The 6,959-nt window shown below is 43.3% G+C and overlaps 1 long non-coding RNA gene across 4 annotated transcripts; it reads right to left on the reverse strand.

Annotated features, from left to right (window-relative positions):
- LOC123146858 (uncharacterized) lies at positions 1 to 4,168 on the reverse strand. Of its 4 annotated transcripts, none has more exons than XR_006472943.1 (6): positions 3,589 to 4,168; positions 3,287 to 3,362; positions 2,731 to 3,179; positions 2,340 to 2,454; positions 378 to 437; positions 1 to 299 (listed from the first exon to the last, which is right to left on the reverse strand). It is a non-coding gene; the product is annotated as an uncharacterized lncRNA (long non-coding RNA). The 4 variants fall into 4 exon arrangements; XR_006472942.1 differs by having other exon boundaries at positions 3,560 to 4,168; XR_006472941.1 differs by having other exon boundaries at positions 3,287 to 3,392; positions 3,560 to 4,168.
- Between the last annotated feature and the right edge of the window lie 2,791 nt (positions 4,169 to 6,959).

Genomic DNA, 6,959 nt, shown 5'->3' on the forward strand with positions numbered 1-6,959 from the left:
GCAACCATCAAAGGTGTTCGACAGGAGTTTCTTCAATTCGTCAATGCAAGTGTCATTAAATTCATCTTTAGATTAAGATGCAATCAAAAACAGTAATTTCCTCTTTTCATATTCTGACAACTCATTTTATTCAAGTCAAGCATCACCTCGATCATTTATCTCAGGTACTGGATGCTCTTCAACTCAAGTATTTTCATATACTCCACATTCAACACTCAAACGTAAGGCCGGAATAACCACCTTCTCCATCCTCTCTTCTACCTCGGTACCTCCTACTCCACATGCGCCACCGCACATTGCTGCAGTCAAAATGGAAGACTGTCAATAAGTTGTCTTGATTAGATCCACCTGAGCAGCTCGAACCAAAATAGATCCACCTGAGCAACTTTAATATATTTGCTTTGCAGCTGGCATGTATCCTGATTTTGGAGCCTGGTCTGCATTGTATTTAGAAGCATGTATCATCTAACAAAAAGCCGATAAATCACAAAGTAAAAATTGAATTCTAGAAGAAATATAGCTGGGAAAGTGATTAAAAGATAAAGACTATTTTAGTTACATTGCATTGTGTACGACATCCTTAAGCTATTGGATCTCTCACTGATTGATTGGAGGAAAAGAGCCTCTGTCACTACCATATGAAATGCAAACAAACTTACTATGCCATCAGATCCACGACTGATTGATTGACCATGATTCAAAATTACAAATACTAGAAGTACTATTTCCCCTGCGGCTTAGCAGGATGAACATCATAAAGTAATTTTGTACAAAAAAGACACCAAATAAACAATGCCACTAAGGGGAAACATCAGTATGAAGGCAATCGACATATGACGGGGGAATGGATTTAGACCTCGTTGGAACTCAACAGCCTGACGAGGCAACATTGAAGGCCGATCCCTCTTTTGACTTAACATTCAACCATAATCCAACCAAATTTTAGTGATGTGGTCGATATAAGAATTCAAATATTTTACTTGAGGCTGTAAAACTTAAATGAAAGACCAAAACGCTAGTCAGGCCCTATACTCAACTGATAATGACATGCTTACACTTCCACAAACACAAAGGAAGTTCTAGCTCGTACAGGTGAACATGCACTACAAGCCTACAAAATATGCTTCCATCTCAGGTTTTAAAAGTTTTTCACTGAACCTTTTGCTCCCATATCCTATACTACTTTTTAACTTGTATCTTAGGCCTTAAGGGACTATACTACTTAGCATTACAATTTCCTAGATTTCCTTTTAACTCTATTATGGATCGGAGGGAGCACAAACTAAGGGTAAAAGGAAATCTACAAAATTGTAACCAGCTAGTGTTGTACTGCAACCTTTAGTATAGATACCTGAACAGAGAAGAAAAATAGAAATTTGTAGACATATATCACATCATCGTAAAATTTACTTGGAAGTGAGCAATATTATTTAAACATCTCAACTAAATCAGAGCTTGAGAAGCAAAAGTTCATCTCCTCAATTCCTTCATCATGAAGGAGGTCAGCATTTGCACTTTGCAAACCAACCAAAAAAATCCGATCCAGTAGAGGGAAGCCAACTAATGAGAGGAGGACGATGGTCGGTTGTGGGGTCAATCCAGTGAGGGTTCGGTGACTGCCAGCGGCAAGCCCAGGAGGCAGTCGTGGTGATCATGGAGCCCGCAGATCTGAGTTGATGTGCGTGTCCATCGGACCCATGGGCAGCTGCAGGATTTGGAGAGCGAGTGGCCGGCTGGCCGCTACAATGCTACCAGATCACTTCGTGGTCAAGACTAAAGCAACCCCTTCCTCCTGCCCAAGCATACTACCTCCTAACCTCATTCTCCCAAATCATTTTTCCACGAAATTTTACAAGGACACAGATGATGCAGATATTTGTATGTATAGTTTTTCTAAAACTGTTTGACATTTGGAAAATTATTATTCCACGCAGGTGCACGTATGAATTTGTCCTATGCAGCTTGCTAGTTTTCTTCACCACCCAATTACATTACCACTGAATCAGGTAAAAAAAACAAGCTCACTAAACTGAATGTAGTGTGCATCAACATAATAACTCATTAATATATAGCTCTGTGATCTCCAAAAATGAATGTAGACATTCAGTTATCAAGGCTGCATTTCTTATAGTTCTTTCAAGAGACTGGCAGAAAGCCTTTCAATTACGAAAATAGAGTATGTTTAGCAGTCATTTACATGTTTATTTCGTTGTAGTGGCAACCCAATGGGAGAACTTCTTCCGTACTTACACATTCGACTCATGCTTTTTAACCAAAGTACAGTTAATTCACTGAATGAAAAGGAAATAATTGACGAAACAGATACAGTGGTTAATTACCTGAAGCATACTACACATACCTAAATGTGTTTGTCAACAGATTGTGCCACACATTTAATAGTCAAATATATATTGCAATGCACCTCTTCTTTTCTGTCCTCCGTAATAACTTGATCTGCATGAAAGCGTCCAAATTCAGAACAAACAAAGAATAGATAAAAAGACATGTTCAATATCTGGAACAAGTCTCTGTGCTACAACAAAGATGATCAAGTCCCCATCTGCCAAACAACAATAAAACCTTTGGTCAAAATTGTATTCATTACAGCCACAATTTGACGTCGTCTCATGCTCTTGATCCAATGGGAAAAACAAGTGAGAGAAAGAGGGCATGAGAGAGATGGTTGTATGTCCTAAATAAATCAATCTCTATGAGTAATTGTTAATTTACCCTCCCATAGTTCAGAATCAGGGCCTGCTTCACATCCATGACCTGCAGGCTGCAGCGCGCCAACGCCGCTGACTTCTACACCACCAAATCTAGGAGAGAACCTGCATATGAACAAACAAACAAAAAACGCAATGTTCGGAATCTGCATGAGTCGAGAGGAAGGGACGAGAACACCAATGAGGGGAACAGGAAAAAACACAAGCTATTTCTACACGTCTTCAACAGTGGCGGCGGTGAACTGGTGATTCCCACTGAATCAGCGTCGAAGCAATGAGGGGTCCCTTCGCACGAACTGCGTACGCATCTGGTAATGCTGCCACATAGGCCGGTGCCAATGATTCTTCATCCATGGGCTTGCTTCACTATTCTCCAATGCCATGCCGCACGCGGCACGCATGCACCAGTTCTCTGATCGATGAGTCTCCTTGCTTGTATGATGAAAAAGAGACCTTGTAATCAGAGAATGAGGAGTGCCGATGAGAAACAAGAAGAGGTCATGGGAGGAATGACAAGGGAAGCGCAAACCGTCATTGGTACCCATCCTCAGAGTCCTCACCGGCGGCGGGTGGAGAGGATGCATCGGCTGTGCTGCACTCATACCACCTTGTGCAGGCGCCGTGATGATCCCAGCCCTGGCGCATCGTGGGCACGGTTCAGATTTCCTATAGTCAAAAAGAGTGATACATACTTGCAGATGAAGTCTTCCTAAATAGACTGGTGAGAAATTAGGACATCTCAAGGTTGATTAGATCAGTTTCAAAAAAAAGATTGATTAGATCAATCAAACATCGTTGACCAACCAATTACCACTTAGATCGATCAAGGGTACCTGAACCTAAAGAAGTAGTAGGACACGACCTGCTAGCCTGTCCGCCGGAGCATAAGCACGTGTGATCATCCGGCACCCCGCTGTCATACCGGCGGCGCCCTCTAGAAGCCTGGCACTCGCCGCACCACTCGACGCCGACCTTCCGTCGCACTGAGAACACCCCTTCCTAACGGCGTCCCCAATGGTACGGTGGCGGACTGGCGTTCCCGGCGGCCAGCGCATCCGCCATGGCCGAGTCGTATGGCTGCACTTGCAAACCACCCCCAAGCCCAGTACGTCCTCTAGCGCCGACGTACCAGCGCTCTCCTTCTGCGCTGCCGCCAAGCTCGACGATGGTTGGACGCGATCTAGAGTGGTACAGATAAGAGGGAGGAGTAGAGAATTTCTTCATGGGACTGGATCCCAGCGCCGACGGCCTGGACCACGACCGCGGGGCGGACGAGGAGGCGAGAGCAGGAGACATTTTTTCCTCAGGAGCCGGGAGAGAGACGGGATCGGGAGCCATGGGATGCGGGAGACGAGCTGCGTGGGCGTGGGATCGTGCGTTCATGGGTCGTGGTTTTTTCTTCTTTTTTGAGCTTTTTTTTCGGGTGCGCAGGATGGAAGAAGGGGTGGGAGGATTAGCGAAGGTAAGGTCGAACCATCGATCAGGTTGAACCATCATGACGTTCGATTTTCCTTTAATAATAGAGATTTAGCCTTGATTTATAAATTATATAACCAAGTATTGATAAGCTGGAGGTCTGAAAGTAGTCTTGGTATGGCCTTTGGGCACAAAAAAGTACACGAGATTACAATGGCTAACTTTTAACTGAAGAAATGCAAGGAAAAGGTTAGGGGATCGATAAACTAGGGAGAAATTCCGCTCGCTTGTACACATAATTCTACTCCAATTCTTCTAATTCCTATTTTCTTATTTATATACTGAATTGTTATTTAAGAAATTATATCACATACGTACATTATAATTGCTCGATACTTCAATATTTCGGTTATATTTTACTTTTCTGGAGCTCATTTACCTCCTAATGGGCCAGCCCATTTGCTCTGCCTTCAGCGAAGGCTCCGCAATTTGCCGGTGGCAAGCTCCCAACCAAACGACGGTTCAATTATTCTTCATCGATCGCCTCCACATTCCATAGGCGGGCGACACGGCGCATCCTCCTGGCTTATGCTATCGAGACCTCCATATTCCATAAGCGGGCGACACGGCGCATCCTCCTGGCTTCTGCTATCAAGACCTCCACATTCCACAAGCGGGCGACACAGCGCATCCTCCTGGCTTCTGCTATCGAGACCTCTAGATCCGGCGAGGTTGCGACGGACAACACGGCGACAGGTAAGGCAGAGGCAGGATGAGGAGAAGTATTTATGACAGTTTTGGCATTGCAAATAAAATAAAGTCCTCATTGGTTCGCAACTTTGAATCCATCGATTATTCTGAAAGTGCGTTATATCAACTAGAGGGGGGTGAATAGGCGATTTTTATGAAATTCTTCACTGAGGAATTTGCCGGTGAGGAAATTCTTTAGCGAAGAACTACTAGCAGCGGAATAAGTACTCAACAGTAAACATAACAGAATACAAGCATAGTCATCATGATAAAATGAAGACAAGCACAGAGTACAGGAAGCGTAAGCACAGGATAACACAGGATGAAGACAAACAAACTAAAGAAATTGAACTGAGAAAATAGAGAAAGTCTTCAGTCAAAGTCTTCAAACACATATATGAACAAACACACAACACAGTTATGAGGAAATGAAAGAGTTGAGGGAATAGAACCAGTAAGCTTGGTGAAGACAATGATTTGGTAGACCAGTTCCAACTGCTGTCTCAGTTGTACGTCTGGTTGAAGCGGCTGAGTATTTAAACTCGAGGACACACAGTCCCGGACACCCAGTCCTGAACACGCAGCTCAGGACACCCAGTCCTCACCGTATTCTCCTTGAACTAAGGCCACACAGACCTCGTCCAATCACTCGTGGTAAGTCTTCAGTCGACTTCCAAACCTTCACAAACTCGGTCACTCGGCGATCCACAATTCCTCTTGGATGCTCTAGACCATGACGCCTAACCGTCTAAAAGAAGCACAATCTTCAAAGGTAACAAGCGTCGGATCCACGCAGGATCAATCTCTTCAGTGATGCTCAATCACTTGGGGTTTGAAGGTATTTGGGTTTTGGTTTCGGTTTTTCCTCATTTGATGATTTTCGCTCAAAGTCCTCAGAGGATGGGTTGCTCTCAAATGACAAGTGTCAGTTTCTCTCGGAGCAGCCAACCAGCTAGTGGTTGTAAGGGGGCGGATATTTATAGCCTAGGGAGCAACCCGACATGATAAGACATAAATGCCCTTCAATGATATGACCTTTAGGTGGATAGATATTTTGGGACAGCTGGCGCATAGCACAGCAACGGGCGGAATTTTGAGTAGCAAAATCCTCAGGGCTATCAAGTTCCTCACTGTGTAGGTAATCCGCACTGGCGAATTCCTAACTCCTCAGTCAGGACAAATTCCTCAGAGACCAGAAGAACTTCGTCTCTGTCACTAAAGAAATTGACTGGACTGTATGAGATTTCCAATGGCTTCATTCGAAGGGGTTGGTAGGTGTAGGATTTTGAGTTGAGCATCACATGGAAATTTTTCCTTAGTATTTCCTCGACCCCCTTTAACAGTACGGTGTTTCCTATGACTCAAGAAAGAGAAAATGAAACTACGAAAACAAAAGTCTTCACTTCATGTTGCTCGAATGAATACCAAGTCTTCACGGTCACACCAATTTCTTTACTTTCAAAGTCTTCAGAAAGTCTTCAGAGATCCAAAGTCTTCAGTTGAAGAACTTCATTTTTAGGGGTCAACTTTCTCTATAAATATCAAACTCCTCATAGACTTATAGACCTGTGTACACTCACAAACGCATTAGTCCTTTAACCTATAAGTCTTCAATACACTAAAATTACTAAGGGGCACTAGATGCACTTACATATTCCTCTAGAGATCTCGGGTTCAGTGAGAGTTAGAGAGGAATTCCGCTGACTTGTAAACATAATTCTAGTCCAGTTATCCTAATTCCTATTTTCTTATTTATATATCGAATTGTTATTTAAGGAATTATATCACATACGTACATCATAATCGCTCGATAGTTCATTTCTTTTAGTGAGATATGGCCCCGTTCTTTAGTTTCGCACATCCTCCCGAATTTTGCCAGCCCGACCCTGCATCAGACCAGATCAGAAGTATAATGTTTAGTGTTGAAAAAAGTATAGTATTTATGTGTCCAAAAGCCTTTGCAACCGATTTGTCAATGTGTTTAATATGGGAATGTCTAGATGCAAGTCGCCGGAAAAGCGAATTTGGGCCTTTCAAAGCCGTCAGATGTAAAATGGACGGCCAGAT

The sequence above is a fragment of the Triticum aestivum genome, chromosome 7A, assembly GCF_018294505.1.
Source record: "Triticum aestivum cultivar Chinese Spring chromosome 7A, IWGSC CS RefSeq v2.1, whole genome shotgun sequence".
NCBI lineage: Eukaryota > Viridiplantae > Streptophyta > Magnoliopsida > Poales > Poaceae > Triticum > Triticum aestivum.